We start from the raw sequence: 14,278 nt of genomic DNA, 5'->3' as shown, positions 1-14,278 counted from the left end.
CTCGTTGCACCCCCTGTCATTCGCTGGGCGCGTGCAGCCTTCGACACTAGCGGAGGACGCATCTTGTCCCTGGTGCTCAGCGGAGGGCCTGTGCGGGGTGCGCCAGTGTCGTGCTGGAGGGCCCACTGGTAGCGATGTGGGCTTCCTCGCCTCGCCTCGCCTCACACCAGGTGTCTGCGTAGTTTGCAGTGCATTCGCACCATTCCTATCCCTGTCCCGGTCCCCGTCCCGACTTGTCCCGACTTTGCTCGACTGCCGCTCGCTGCCGCTCGGGTCGTGGTCCATATGACAGCGCAAGCACGACAAACGTCTGCGGGACGAGACGAGACGAGACGAGACGAGACGACTAAGGAATAAATTCGTGGTTACAAATCAAATTTGGAACTCTACACTCCTACACAACAATAGGCGGTACGTATTTCAGAATTCACCTGCCGATTCGTACTGTTTTGTCGTTTTCAAAGTCTTCTTGGCAAACGTGGTTAGCACATTCTCTCTCAAACTGAGTTAATTACTGCATTTTCGTACCATTACAGTAGTTTAAAAGGCTTAAGGAAGCATCTTTGTCACAACAGAAAGGTAGTTTGAAAATTGGGCTGGCGACATAACAAAAAACATAACAGGAAGGGAGCCAACAGCACCCGGGTTTCCCAGGCGGTCACCCATCCAAGTACTAGCCGGGCCCGATGATGCTTAACTTCGGTGATCGGACGAGAACCGGTGTATTCATCATGGTATGGCCGTTGGCGCTCATCTAATGTAGGAGCACGGCAGAATTCGCGTTCGGCTTTTCTCCCAACACACAAAATGTTAGTTTTCGGCCGCATTTGACGAAAGCGCTTCCTTCCGCAACCGCCAGTTCCTCGAGGACGGCGCGGGGAGGCGCGCCCGGCGTCCCAGCAGAGTGACGGCCGAATTGGCGGGCGCACCGCCGCGTGTGTGAGACGCACTGCTGCTCGTTGCACCCCCTGTCATTCGCTGGGCGCGTGCAGCCTTCGACACTAGCGGAGGACGCATCTTGTCCCTGGTGCTCAGCGGAGGGCCTGTGCGGGGTGCGCCAGTGTCGTGCTGGAGGGCCCACTGGTAGCGATGTGGGCTTCCTCGCCTCGCCTCGCCTCACACCAGGTGTCTGCGTAGTTTGCAGTGCATTCGCACCATTCCTATCCCTGTCCCGGTCCCCGTCCCGACTTGTCCCGACTTTGCTCGACTGCCGCTCGCTGCCGCTCGGGTCGTGGTCCATATGACAGCGCAAGCACGACAAACGTCTGCTGGACGAGACGAGACGAGACGAGACGAGACGACTAAGGAATAAATTCGTGGTTACAAATCAAATTTGGAACTCTACACTCCTACACAACAATAGGCGGTACGTATTTCAGAATTCACCTGCCGATTCGTACTGTTTTGTCGTTTTCAAAGTCTTCTTGGCAAACGTGGTTAGCACATTCTCCCTCAAACTGAGTTAATTACTGCATTTTCGTACCATTACAGTAGTTGAAAAGGCTTAAGGAAGCATCTTTGTCACAACAGAAAGGTAGTTTGAAAATTGGGCTGGCGACATAACAAAAAACATAACAGGAAGGGAGCCAACAGCACCCGGGTTTCCCAGGCGGTCACCCATCCAAGTACTAGCCGGGCCCGATGATGCTTAACTTCGGTGATCGGACGAGAACAGGTGTATTCATCATGGTATGGCCGTTGGCGCTCATCTAATGTAGGAACACGGCAGAATTCGCGTTCGGCTTTTCTCCCAACACACAAAATGTTAGTTTTCGGCCGCATTTGACGAAAGCGCTTCCTTCCGCAACCGCCAGTTCCTCGAGGACGGCGCGGGGAGGCGCGCCCGGCGTCCCAGCAGAATGACGGCCGAATTGGCGGGCGCACCGCCGCGTGTGTGAGACGCACTGCTGCTCGTAGCACCCCCTGTCATTCGCTCGGCGCGTGCAGCCTTCGACACTAGCGGAGGACGCATCTTGTCCCTGGTGCTCAGCGGAGGGCCTGTGCGGGGTGCGCCAGTGTCGTGCTGGAGGGCCCACTGGTAGCGATGTGGGCTTCCTCGCCTCGCCTCGCCTCGCCTCGCCTCACACCAGGTGTCTGCGTAGTTTGCAGTGCATTCGCACCATTCCTATCCCTGTCCCTGTCCCCGTCCCGACTTGTCCCGACTTTGCTCGACTGCCGCTCGCTGCCGCTCGGGTCGTGGTCCATATGACAGCGCAAGCACGACAAACGTCTGCTGGACGAGACGAGACGAGACGAGACGAGACGACTAAGGAATAAATTCGTGGTTACAAATCAAATTTGGAACTCTACACTCCTACACAACAATAGGCGGTACGTATTTCAGAATTCACCTGCCGATTCGTACTGTTTTGTCGTTTTCAAAGTCTTCTTGGCAAACGTGGTTAGCACATTCTCCCTCAAACTGAGTTAATTACTGCATTTTCGTACCATTACAGTAGTTTAAAAGGCTTAAGGAAGCATCTTTGTCACAACAGAAAGGTAGTTTGAAAATTGGGCTGGCGACATAACAAAAAAAAAAAAAAACAGGAATGGAGCCAACAGCACCCGGGTTTCCCAGGCGGTCACCCATCCAAGTACTAGCCGGTCCCGATGATGCTTAATTTCGGTGATCGGACGAGAACCGGTGTATTCATCATGGTATGGCCGTTGGCGCTCATCTAATGTAGGAGCACGGCAGAATTCGCGTTCCGCTTTTCTCCCAACACACAAAATGTTAGTTTTCGGCCGCATTTGACGAAAGCGCTTCCTTCCGCAACCGCCAGTTCCTCGAGGACGGCGCGGGGAGGCGCGCCCGGCGTCCCAGCAGAGTGACGGCCGAATTGGCGGGCGCACCGCCGCGTGTGTGAGACGCACTGCTGCTCGTTGCACCCCCTGTCATTCGCTGGGCGCGTGCAGCCTTCGACACTAGCGGAGGACGCATCTTGTCCCTGGTGTTCAGCGGAGGGCCTGTGCGGGGTGCGCCAGTGTCGTGCTGGAGGGCCCACTGGTAGCGATGTGGGCTTCCTCGCCTCGCCTCGCCTCACACCAGGTGTCTGCGTAGTTTGCAGTGCATTCGCACTATTCCTATCCCTGTCCCTGTCCCCGTCCCGACTTGTCCCGACTTTGCTCGACTGCCGCTCGCTGCCGCTCGGGTCGTGGTCCATATGACAGCGCAAGCACGACAAACGTCTGCGGGACGAGACGAGACGAGACGAGACGAGACGACTAAGGAATAAATTCGTGGTTACAAATCAAATTTGGAACTCTACACTCCTACACAACAATAGGCGGTGACGTATTTCAGAAATCACCTGCCGATTCGTACTGTTTTGTCGTTTTCAAAGTCTTCTTGGCAAACTTGGTTAGCACATTCTCCCTCAAACTGAGTTAATTACTGCATTTTCGTACCATTACAGTAGTTTAAAAGGCTTAAGGAAGCATCTTTGTCACAACAGAAAGGTAGTTTGAAAATTGGGCTGGCGACATAACAAAAAAAAAAAACAGGAAGGGAGCCAACAGCACCCGTGTTTCCCAGGCGGTCACCCATCCAAGTACTAGCCGGGCCCGATGATGCTTAACTTCGGTGATCGGACGAGAACCGGTGTATTCATCATGGTATGGCCGTTGGCGCTCATCTAATGTAGGAGCACGGCAGAATTCGCGTTCCGCTTTTCTCCCAACACACAAAATGTTAGTTTTCGGCCGCATTTGACGAAAGCGCTTCCTTCCGCAACCGCCAGTTCCTTGAGGACGGCGCGGGGACTCGCGCCCGGCGTCCCAGCAGAGTGACGGCCGAATTGGCGGGCGCATCGCCGCGTGTGTGAGACGCACTGCTGCTCGTTGCACCCCCTGTCATTCGCTGGGCGCGTGCAGCCTTCGACACTAGCGGAGGACGCATCTTGTCCCTGGTGCTCAGCGGAGGGCCTGTGCGGGGTGCGCCAGTGTCGTGCTGGAGGGCCCACTGGTAGCGATGTGGACTTCCTCGCCTCGCCTCGCCTCACACCAGGTGTCTGCGTAGTTTGCAGTGCATTCGCACCATTCCTATCCCTGTCCCTGTCCCCGTCCCGACTTGTCCCGACTTTGCTCGACTGCCGCTCGCTGCCGCTCGGGTCGTGGTCCATATGACAGCGCAAGCACGACAAACGTCTGCGGGACGAGACGAGACGAGACGAGACGAGACGACTAAGGAATAAATTCGTGGTTACAAATCAAATTTGGAACTCTACACTCCTACACAACAATAGGCGGTACGTATTTCAGAATTCACCTGCCGATTCGTACTGTTTTGTCGTTTTCAAAGTCTTCTTGGCAAACGTGGTTAGCACATTCTCCCTCAAACTGAGTTAATTACTGCATTTTCGTACCATTACAGTAGTTTAAAAGGCTTAAGGAAGCATCTTTGTCACAACAGAAAGGTAGTTTGAAAATTGGGCTGGCGACATAACAAAAAAAAAAACAGGAAGGGAGCCAACAGCAACCGGGTTTCCCAGGCGGTCACCCATCCAAGTACTAGCCGGGCCCGATGATGCTTAACTTCGGTGATCGGACGAGAACCGGTGTATTCATCATGGTATGGCCGTTGGCCCTCATCTAATGTAGGAGCACGGCAGAATTCGCGTTCGGCTTTTCTCCCAACACACAAAATGTTAGTTTTCGGCCGCATTTGACGAAAGCGCTTCCTTCCGCAACCGCCAGTTCCTCGAGGGCGGCGCGGGGAGGCGCGCCCGGCGTCCCAGCAGAGTGACGACCGAATTGGCGGGCGCACCGCCGCGTGTGTGAGACGCACTGCTGCTCGTTGCACCCCCTGTCATTCGCTGGGCGCGTGCAGCCTTCGACACTAGCGGAGGACGCATCTTGTCCCTGGTGTTCAGCGGAGGGCCTGTGCGGGGTGCGCCAGTGTCGTGCTGGAGGGCCCACTGGTAGCGATGTGGGCTTCCTCGCCTCGCCTCGCCTCGCCTCACACCAGGTGTCTGCGTAGTTTGCAGTGCATTCGCACTATTCCTATCCCTGTCCCTGTCCCCGTCCCGACTTGTCCCGACTTTGCTCGACTGCCGCTCGCTGCCGCTCGGGTCGTGGTCCATATGACAGCGCAAGCACGACAAACGTCTGCGGGACGAGACGAGACGAGACGAGACGAGACGACTAAGGAATAAATTCGTGGTTACAAATCAAATTTGGAACTCTACACTCCTACACAACAATAGGCGGTACGTATTTCATAATTCACCTGCCGATTCGTACTGTTTTGTCGTTTTCAAAGTCTTCTTGGCAAACGTGGTTAGCACATTCTCCCTCAAACTGAGTTAATTACTGCATTTTCGTACCATTACAGTAGTTTAAAAGGCTTAAGGAAGCATCTTTGTCACAACAGAAAGGTAGTTTGAAAATTGGGCTGGCGACATAACAAAAAACATAACAGGAAGGGAGCCAACAGCACCCGGGTTTCCCAGGCGGTCACCCATCCAAGTACTAGCCGGGCCCGATGATGCTTAACTTCGGTGATCGGACGAGAACCGGTGTATTCATCATGGTATGGCCGTTGGCGCTCATCTAATGTAGGAGCACGGCAGAATTCGCGTTCGGCTTTTCTCCCAACACACAAAATGTTAGTTTTCGGCCGCATTTGACGAAAGCGCTTCCTTCCGCAACCGCCAGTTCCTCGAGGACGGCGCGGGGAGGCGCGCCCGGCGTCCCAGCAGAATGACGGCCGAATTGGCGGGCGCACCGCCGCGTGTGTGAGACGCACTGCTGCTCGTAGCACCCCCTGTCATTCGCTCGGCGCGTGCAGCCTTCGACACTAGCGGAGGACGCATCTTGTCCCTGGTGCTCAGCGGAGGGCCTGTGCGGGGTGCGCCAGTGTCGTGCTGGAGGGCCCACTGGTAGCGATGTGGGCTTCCTCGCCTCGCCTCGCCTCGCCTCGCCTCACACCAGGTGTCTGCGTAGTTTGCAGTGCATTCGCACCATTCCTATCCCTGTCCCTGTCCCCGTCCCGACTTGTCCCGACTTTGCTCGACTGCCGCTCGCTGCCGCTCGGGTCGTGGTCCATATGACAGCGCAAGCACGACAAACGTCTGCGGGACGAGACGAGACGAGACGAGACGAGACGACTAAGGAATAAATTCGTGGTTACAAATCAAATTTGGAACTCTACACTCCTACACAACAATAGGCGGTACGTATTTCAGAATTCACCTGCCGATTCGTACTGTTTTGTCGTTTTCAAAGTCTTCTTGGCAAACGTGTTTAGCACATTCTCCCTCAAACTGAGTTAATTACTGCATTTTCGTACCATTACAGTAGTTTAAAAGGCTTAAGGAAGCATCTTTGTCACAACAGAAAGGTAGTTTGAAAATTGGGCTGGCGACATAACAAAAAAAAAAAAAACAGGAATGGAGCCAACAGCACCCGGATTTCCCAGGCGGTCACCCATCCAAGTACTAGCCGTGCCCGATGATGCTTAATTTCGGTGATCGGACGAGAACCGGTGTATTCAACATGGTATGGCCGTTGGCGCTCATCTAATGTAGGAGCACGGCAGAATTCGCGTTCCGCTTTTCTCCCAACACACAAAATGTTAGTTTTCGGCCGCATTTGACGAAAGCGCTTCCTTCCGCAACCGCCAGTTCCTCGAGGACGGCGCGGGGAGGCGCGCCCGGCGTCCCAGCAGAGTGACGGCCGAATTGGCGGGCGCACCGCCGCGTGTGTGAGACGCACTGCTGCTCGTTGCACCCCCTGTCATTCGCTGGGCGCGTGCAGCCTTCGACACTAGCGGAGGACGCATCTAGTCCCTGGTGCTCAGCGGAGGGCCTGTGCGGGGTGCGCCAGTGTCGTGCTGGAGGGCCCATTGGTAGCGATGTGGGCTTCCTCGCCTCGCCTCGCCTCACACCAGGTGTCTGCGTAGTTTGCAGTGCATTCGCACCATTCCTATCCCTGTCCCTGTCCCCGTCCCGACTTGTCCCGACTTTGCTCGACTGCCGCTCGCTGCCGCTCGGGTCGTGGTCCATATGACAGCGCAAGCACGACAAACGTCTGCGGGACGAGACGAGACGAGACGAGACGAGACGACTAAGGAATAAATTCGTGGTTACAAATCAAATTTGGAACTCTACACTCCTACACAACAATAGGCGGTACGTATTTCAGAATTCACCTGCCGATTCGTACTGTTTTGTCGTTTTCAAAGTCTTCTTGGCAAACGTGGTTAGCACATTCTCCCTCAAACTGAGTTAATTACTGCATTTTCGTACCATTACAGTAGTTTAAAAGGCTTAAGGAAGCATCTTTGTCACAACAGAAAGGTAGTTTGAAAATTGGGCTGGCGACATAACAAAAAAAAAAACAGGAAGGGAGCCAACAGCACCCGGGTTTCCCAGGCGGTCACCCATCCAAGTACTAGCCGGGCCCGATGATGCTTAACTTCGGTGATCGGACGAGAACCGGTGTATTCATCATGGTATGGCCGTTGGCCCTCATCTAATGTAGGAGCACGGCAGAATTCGCGTTCGGCTTTTCTCCCAACACACAAAATGTTAGTTTTCGGCCGCATTTGACGAAAGCGCTTCCTTCCGCAACCGCCAGTTCCTCGAGGGCGGCGCGGGGAGGCGCGCCCGGCGTCCCAGCAGAGTGACGACCGAATTGGCGGGCGCACCGCCGCGTGTGTGAGACGCACTGCTGCTCGTTGCACCCCCTGTCATTCGCTGGGCGCGTGCAGCCTTCGACACTAGCGGAGGACGCATCTTGTCCCTGGTGTTCAGCGGAGGGCCTGTGCGGGGTGCGCCAGTGTCGTGTTGGAGGGCCCACTGGTAGCGATGTGGGCTTCCTCGCCTCGCCTCGCCTCACACCAGGTGTCTGCGTAGTTTGCAGTGCATTCGCACTATTCCTATCCCTGTCCCTGTCCCCGTCCCGACTTGTCCCGACTTTGCTCGACTGCCGCTCGCTGCCGCTCGGGTCGTGGTCCATATGACAGCGCAAGCACGACAAACGTCTGCGGGACGAGACGAGACGAGACGAGACGAGACGACTAAGGAATAAATTCGTGGTTACAAATCAAATTTGGAACTCTACACTCCTACACAACAATAGGCGGTACGTATTTCAGAATTCACCTGCCGATTCGTACTGTTTTGTCGTTTTCAAAGTCTTCTTGGCAAACGTGGTTAGCACATTCTCCCTCAAACTGAGTTAATTACTGCATTTTCGTACCATTACAGTAGTTTAAAAGGCTTAAGGAAGCATCTTTGTCACAACAGAAAGGTAGTTTGAAAATTGGGCTGGCGACATAACAAAAAAAAAAAACAGGAAGGGAGCCAACAGCACCCGGGTTTCCCAGGCGGTCACCCATCCAAGTACTAGCCGGGCCCGATGATGCTTAACTTCGGTGATCGGACGAGAACCGGTGTATTCATCATGGTATGGCCGTTGGCCCTCATCTAATGTAGGAGCACGGCAGAATTCGCGTTCGGCTTTTCTCCCAACACACAAAATGTTAGTTTTCGGCCGCATTTGACGAAAGCGCTTCCTTCCGCAACCGCCAGTTCCTCGAGGGCGGCGCGGGGAGGCGCGCCCGGCGTCCCAGCAGAGTGACGACCGAATTGGCGGGCGCACCGCCGCGTGTGTGAGACGCACTGCTGCTCGTTGCACCCCCTGTCATTCGCTGGGCGCGTGCAGCCTTCGACACTAGCGGAGGACGCATCTTGTCCCTGGTGTTCAGCGGAGGGCCTGTGCGGGGTGCGCCAGTGTCGTGTTGGAGGGCCCACTGGTAGCGATGTGGGCTTCCTCGCCTCGCCTCGCCTCACACCAGGTGTCTGCGTAGTTTGCAGTGCATTCGCACTATTCCTATCCCTGTCCCTGTCCCCGTCCCGACTTGTCCCGACTTTGCTCGACTGCCGCTCGCTGCCGCTCGGGTCGTGGTCCATATGACAGCGCAAGCACGACAAACGTCTGCGGGACGAGACGAGACGAGACGAGACGAGACGACTAAGGAATAAATTCGTGGTTACAAATCAAATTTGGAACTCTACACTCCTACACAACAATAGGCGGTGACGTATTTCAGAAATCACCTGCCGATTCGTACTGTTTTGTCGTTTTCAAAGTCTTCTTGGCAAACTTGGTTAGCACATTCTCCCTCAAACTGAGTTAATTACTGCATTTTCGTACCATTACAGTAGTTTAAAAGGCTTAAGGAAGCATCTTTGTCACAACAGAAAGGTAGTTTGAAAATTGGGCTGGCGACATAACAAAAAAAAAAAAACAGGAAGGGAGCCAACAGCACCCGGGTTTCCCAGGCGGTCACCCATCCAAGTACTAGCCGGGCCCGATGATGCTTAACTTCGGTGATCGGACGAGAACCGGTGTATTCATCATGGTATGGCCGTTGGCGCTCATCTAATGTAGGAGCACGGCAGAATTCGCGTTCCGCTTTTCTCCCAACACACAAAATGTTAGTTTTCGGCCGCATTTGACGAAAGCGCTTCCTTCCGCAACCGCCAGTTCCTTGAGGACGGCGCGGGGACTCGCGCCCGGCGTCCCAGCAGAGTGACGGCCGAATTGGCGGGCGCACCGCCGCGTGTGTGAGACGCACTGCTGCTCGTTGCACCCCCTGTCATTCGCTGGGCGCGTGCAGCCTTCGACACTAGCGGAGGACGCATCTTGTCCCTGGTGCTCAGCGGAGGGCCTGTGCGGGGTGCGCCAGTGTCGTGCTGGAGGGCCCACTGGTAGCGATGTGGGCTTCCTCGCCTCGCCTCGCCTCACACCAGGTGTCTGCGTAGTTTGCAGTGCATTCGCACCATTCCTATCCCTGTCCCTGTCCCCGTCCCGACTTGTCCCGACTTTGCTCGACTGCCGCTCGCTGCCGCTCGGGTCGTGGTCCATATGACAGCGCAAGCACGACAAACGTCTGCGGGACGAGACGAGACGAGACGAGACGAGACGACTAAGGAATAAATTCGTGGTTACAAATCAAATTTGGAACTCTACACTCCTACACAACAATAGGCGGTACGTATTTCAGAATTCACCTGCCGATTCGTACTGTTTTGTCGTTTTCAAAGTCTTCTTGGCAAACGTGGTTAGCACATTCTCCCTCAAACTGAGTTAATTACTGCATTTTCGTACCATTACAGTAGTTTAAAAGGCTTAAGGAAGCATCTTTGTCACAACAGAAAGGTAGTTTGAAAATTGGGCTGGCGACATAACAAAAAACATAACAGGAAGGGAGCCAACAGCACCCGGGTTTCCCAGGCGGTCACCCATCCAAGTACTAGCCGGGCCCGATGATGCTTAACTTCGGTGATCGGACGAGAACCGGTGTATTCATCATGGTATGGCCGTTGGCGCTCATCTAATGTAGGAGCACGGCAGAATTCGCGTTCCGCTTTTCTCCCAACACACAAAATGTTAGTTTTCGGCCGCATTTGACGAAAGCGCTTCCTTCCGCAACCGCCAGTTCCTCGAGGACGGCGCGGGGAGGCGCGCCCGGCGTCCCAGCAGAGTGACGGCCGAATTGGCGGGCGCACCGCCGCGTGTGTGAGACGCACTGCTGCTCGTTGCACCACCTGTCATTCGCTGGGCGCGTGCAGCCTTCGACACTAGCGGAGGACGCATCTTGTCCCTGGTGCTCAGCGGAGGGCCTGTGCGGGGTGCGCCAGTGTCGTGCTGGAGGGCCCACTGGTAGCGATGTGGGCTTCCTCGCCTCGCCTCGCCTCACACCAGGTGTCTGCGTAGTTTGCAGTGCATTCGCACCATTCCTATCCCTGTACCTGTCCCCGTCCCGACTTGTCCCGACTTTGCTCGACTGCCGCTCGCTGCCGCTCGGGTCGTGGTCCATATGACAGCGCAAGCACGACAAACGTCTGCGGGACGAGACGAGACGAGACGAGACGAGACGACTAAGGAATAAATTCGTGGTTACAAATCAAATTTGGAACTCTACACTCCTACACAACAATAGGCGGTGACGTATTTCAGAAATCACCTGCCGATTCGTACTGTTTTGTCGTTTTCAAAGTCTTCTTGGCAAACTTGGTTAGCACATTCTCCCTCAAACTGAGTTAATTACTGCATTTTCGTACCATTACAGTAGTTTAAAAGGCTTAAGGAAGCATCTTTGTCACAACAGAAAGGTAGTTTGAAAATTGGGCTGGCGACATAACAAAAAAAAAAAAACAGGAAGGGAGCCAACAGCACCCGGGTTTCCCAGGCGGTCACCCATCCAAGTACTAGCCGGGCCCGATGATGCTTAACTTCGGTGATCGGACGAGAACCGGTGTATTCATCATGGTATGGCCGTTGACGCTCATCTAATGTAGGAGCACGGCAGAATTCGCGTTCCGCTTTTCTCCCAACACACAAAATGTTAGTTTTCGGCCGCATTTGACGAAAGCGCTTCCTTCCGCAACCGCCAGTTCCTTGAGGACGGCGCGGGGACTCGCGCCCGGCGTCCCAGCAGAGTGACGGCCGAATTGGCGGGCGCACCGCCGCGTGTGTGAGACGCACTGCTGCTCGTTGCACCCCCTGTCATTCGCTGGGCGCGTGCAGCCTTCGACACTAGCGGAGGACGCATCTTGTCCCTGGTGCTCAGCGGAGGGCCTGTGCGGGGTGCGCCAGTGTCGTGCTGGAGGGCCCACTGGTAGCGATGTGGGCTTCCTCGCCTCGCCTCGCCTCACACCAGGTGTCTGCGTAGTTTGCAGTGCATTCGCACCATTCCTATCCCTGTCCCTGTCCCCGTCCCGACTTGTCCCGACTTTGCTCGACTGCCGCTCGCTGCCGCTCGGGTCGTGGTCCATATGACAGCGCAAGCACGACAAACGTCTGCGGGACGAGACGAGACGAGACGAGACGAGACGACTAAGGAATAAATTCGTGGTTACAAATCAAATTTGGAACTCTACACTCCTACACAACAATAGGCGGTACGTATTTCAGAATTCACCTGCCGATTCGTACTGTTTTGTCGTTTTCAAAGTCTTCTTGGCAAACGTGGTTAGCACATTCTCCCTCAAACTGAGTTAATTACTGCATTTTCGTACCATTACAGTAGTTTAAAAGGCTTAAGGAAGCATCTTTGTCACAACAGAAAGGTAGTTTGAAAATTGGGCTGGCGACATAACAAAAAACATAACAGGAAGGGAGCCAACAGCACCCGGGTTTCCCAGGCGGTCACCCATCCAAGTACTAGCCGGGCCCGATGATGCTTAACTTCGGTGATCGGACGAGAACCGGTGTATTCATCATGGTATGGCCGTTGGCGCTCATCTAATGTAGGAGCACGGCAGAATTCGCGTTCCGCTTTTCTCCCAACACACAAAATGTTAGTTTTCGGCCGCATTTGACGAAAGCGCTTCCTTCCGCAACCGCCAGTTCCTCGAGGACGGCGCGGGCAGGCGCGCCCGGCGTCCCAGCAGAGTGACGGCCGAATTGGCGGGCGCACCGCCGCGTGTGTGAGACGCACTGCTGCTCGTTGCACCACCTGTCATTCGCTGGGCGCGTGCAGCCTTCGACACTAGCGGAGGACGCATCTTGTCCCTGGTGCTCAGCGGAGGGCCTGTGCGGGGTGCGCCAGTGTCGTGCTGGAGGGCCCACTGGTAGCGATGTGGGCTTCCTCGCCTCGCCTCGCCTCACACCAGGTGTCTGCGTAGTTTGCAGTGCATTCGCACCATTCCTATCCCTGTACCTGTCCCCGTCCCGACTTGTCCCGACTTTGCTCGACTGCCGCTCGCTGCCGCTCGGGTCGTGGTCCATATGACAGCGCAAGCACGACAAACGTCTGCGGGACGAGACGAGACGAGACGAGACGAGACGACTAAGGAATAAATTCGTGGTTACAAATCAAATTTGGAACTCTACACTCCTACACAACAATAGGCGGTGACGTATTTCAGAAATCACCTGCCGATTCGTACTGTTTTGTCGTTTTCAAAGTCTTCTTGGCAAACTTGGTTAGCACATTCTCCCTCAAACTGAGTTAATTACTGCATTTTCGTACCATTACAGTAGTTTAAAAGGCTTAAGGAAGCATCTTTGTCACAACAGAAAGGTAGTTTGAAAATTGGGCTGGCGACATAACAAAAAAAAAAAAAACAGGAAGGGAGCCAACAGCACCCGGGTTTCCCAGGCGGTCACCCATCCAAGTACTAGCCGGGCCCGATGATGCTTAACTTCGGTGATCGGACGAGAACCGGTGTATTCATCATGGTATGGCCGTTGGCGCTCATCTAATGTAGGAGCACGGCAGAATTCGCGTTCCGCTTTTCTCCCAACACACAAAATGTTAGTTTTCGGCCGCATTTGACGAAAGCGCTTCCTTCCGCAACCGCCAGTTCCTTGAGGACGGCGCGGGGACTCGCGCCCGGCGTCCCAGCAGAGTGACGGCCGAATTGGCGGGCGCACCGCCGCGTGTGTGAGACGCACTGCTGCTCGTTGCACCCCCTGTCATTCGCTGGGCGCGTGCAGCCTTCGACACTAGCGGAGGACGCATCTTGTCCCTGGTGCTCAGCGGAGGGCCTGTGCGGGGTGCGCCAGTGTCGTGCTGGAGGGCCCACTGGTAGCGATGTGGGCTTCCTCGCCTCGCCTCGCCTCACACCAGGTGTCTGCGTAGTTTGCAGTGCATTCGCACCATTCCTATCCCTGTCCCTGTCCCCGTCCCGACTTGTCCCGACTTTGCTCGACTGCCGCTCGCTGCCGCTCGGGTCGTGGTCCATATGACAGCGCAAGCACGACAAACGTCTGCGGGACGAGACGAGACGAGACGAGACGAGACGACTAAGGAATAAATTCGTGGTTACAAATCAAATTTGGAACTCTACACTCCTACACAACAATAGGCGGTACGTATTTCAGAATTCACCTGCCGATTCGTACTGTTTGGTCGTTTTCAAAGTCTTCTTGGCAAACGTGGTTAGCACATTCTCCCTCAAACTGAGTTAATTACTGCATTTTCGTACCATTACAGTAGTTTAAAAGGCTTAAGGAAGCATCTTTGTCACAACAGAAAGGTAGTTTGAAAATTGGGCTGGCGACATAACAAAAAAAAAAACAGGAAGGGAGCCAACAGCACCCGGGTTTCCCAGGCGGTCACCCATCCAAGTACTAGCAGGGCCCGATGATGCTTATCTTCGGTGATCGGACGAGAACCGGTGTATTCATCATGGTATGGCCGTTGGCGCTCATCTAATGTAGGAGCACGGCAGAATTCGCGTTCGGCTTTTCTCCCAACACACAAAATGTTAGTTTTCGGCCGCATTTGACGAAAACGCTTCCTTCCGCAACCGCCAGTTCC

The 14,278-nt window shown here is 54.8% G+C and overlaps 15 non-coding genes across 15 annotated transcripts; all 15 read right to left on the bottom strand.

Moving 5' to 3' along the window:
- Window positions 1–629: 629 nt before the first annotated feature.
- On the bottom strand, window positions 630–748 carry LOC126140667 (5S ribosomal RNA). The gene has a single exon (XR_007529202.1). It is a non-coding gene; the product is annotated as a 5S ribosomal RNA (ribosomal RNA).
- An 836-nt stretch (window positions 749–1,584) lies between these two features.
- Window positions 1,585–1,703, bottom strand: LOC126140949 (5S ribosomal RNA). Its single transcript, XR_007529456.1, has one exon. It is a non-coding gene; the product is annotated as a 5S ribosomal RNA (ribosomal RNA).
- An 850-nt stretch (window positions 1,704–2,553) lies between these two features.
- LOC126140403 (5S ribosomal RNA) lies at window positions 2,554–2,672 on the bottom strand. Its single transcript, XR_007528964.1, has one exon. It is a non-coding gene; the product is annotated as a 5S ribosomal RNA (ribosomal RNA).
- An 838-nt stretch (window positions 2,673–3,510) lies between these two features.
- Window positions 3,511–3,629, bottom strand: LOC126140856 (5S ribosomal RNA). Its single transcript, XR_007529373.1, has one exon. It is a non-coding gene; the product is annotated as a 5S ribosomal RNA (ribosomal RNA).
- An 836-nt stretch (window positions 3,630–4,465) lies between these two features.
- On the bottom strand, window positions 4,466–4,584 carry LOC126140759 (5S ribosomal RNA). The gene has a single exon (XR_007529285.1). It is a non-coding gene; the product is annotated as a 5S ribosomal RNA (ribosomal RNA).
- An 841-nt stretch (window positions 4,585–5,425) lies between these two features.
- LOC126140666 (5S ribosomal RNA) lies at window positions 5,426–5,544 on the bottom strand. The gene has a single exon (XR_007529201.1). It is a non-coding gene; the product is annotated as a 5S ribosomal RNA (ribosomal RNA).
- An 849-nt stretch (window positions 5,545–6,393) lies between these two features.
- Window positions 6,394–6,512, bottom strand: LOC126140407 (5S ribosomal RNA). The gene has a single exon (XR_007528966.1). It is a non-coding gene; the product is annotated as a 5S ribosomal RNA (ribosomal RNA).
- Window positions 6,513–7,348: 836 nt separating this feature from the next.
- Window positions 7,349–7,467, bottom strand: LOC126140665 (5S ribosomal RNA). Its single transcript, XR_007529200.1, has one exon. It is a non-coding gene; the product is annotated as a 5S ribosomal RNA (ribosomal RNA).
- An 837-nt stretch (window positions 7,468–8,304) lies between these two features.
- LOC126140664 (5S ribosomal RNA) lies at window positions 8,305–8,423 on the bottom strand. Its single transcript, XR_007529199.1, has one exon. It is a non-coding gene; the product is annotated as a 5S ribosomal RNA (ribosomal RNA).
- Window positions 8,424–9,262: 839 nt separating this feature from the next.
- Window positions 9,263–9,381, bottom strand: LOC126140662 (5S ribosomal RNA). Its single transcript, XR_007529197.1, has one exon. It is a non-coding gene; the product is annotated as a 5S ribosomal RNA (ribosomal RNA).
- An 836-nt stretch (window positions 9,382–10,217) lies between these two features.
- LOC126140661 (5S ribosomal RNA) lies at window positions 10,218–10,336 on the bottom strand. The gene has a single exon (XR_007529196.1). It is a non-coding gene; the product is annotated as a 5S ribosomal RNA (ribosomal RNA).
- Window positions 10,337–11,175: 839 nt separating this feature from the next.
- LOC126140769 (5S ribosomal RNA) lies at window positions 11,176–11,294 on the bottom strand. Its single transcript, XR_007529294.1, has one exon. It is a non-coding gene; the product is annotated as a 5S ribosomal RNA (ribosomal RNA).
- Window positions 11,295–12,130: 836 nt separating this feature from the next.
- On the bottom strand, window positions 12,131–12,249 carry LOC126140659 (5S ribosomal RNA). The gene has a single exon (XR_007529195.1). It is a non-coding gene; the product is annotated as a 5S ribosomal RNA (ribosomal RNA).
- Window positions 12,250–13,089: 840 nt separating this feature from the next.
- LOC126140658 (5S ribosomal RNA) lies at window positions 13,090–13,208 on the bottom strand. The gene has a single exon (XR_007529194.1). It is a non-coding gene; the product is annotated as a 5S ribosomal RNA (ribosomal RNA).
- An 836-nt stretch (window positions 13,209–14,044) lies between these two features.
- On the bottom strand, window positions 14,045–14,163 carry LOC126140400 (5S ribosomal RNA). Its single transcript, XR_007528961.1, has one exon. It is a non-coding gene; the product is annotated as a 5S ribosomal RNA (ribosomal RNA).
- Between the last annotated feature and the right edge of the window lie 115 nt (window positions 14,164–14,278).

This window comes from Schistocerca cancellata, unplaced genomic scaffold (assembly GCF_023864275.1).
Source record: "Schistocerca cancellata isolate TAMUIC-IGC-003103 unplaced genomic scaffold, iqSchCanc2.1 HiC_scaffold_705, whole genome shotgun sequence".
NCBI classification, from domain to species: Eukaryota; Metazoa; Arthropoda; class Insecta; order Orthoptera; family Acrididae; genus Schistocerca; species Schistocerca cancellata.
Note: the sequence above shows the minus strand (reverse complement) of the source record. Positions and strands in the feature narration are given on the sequence as shown.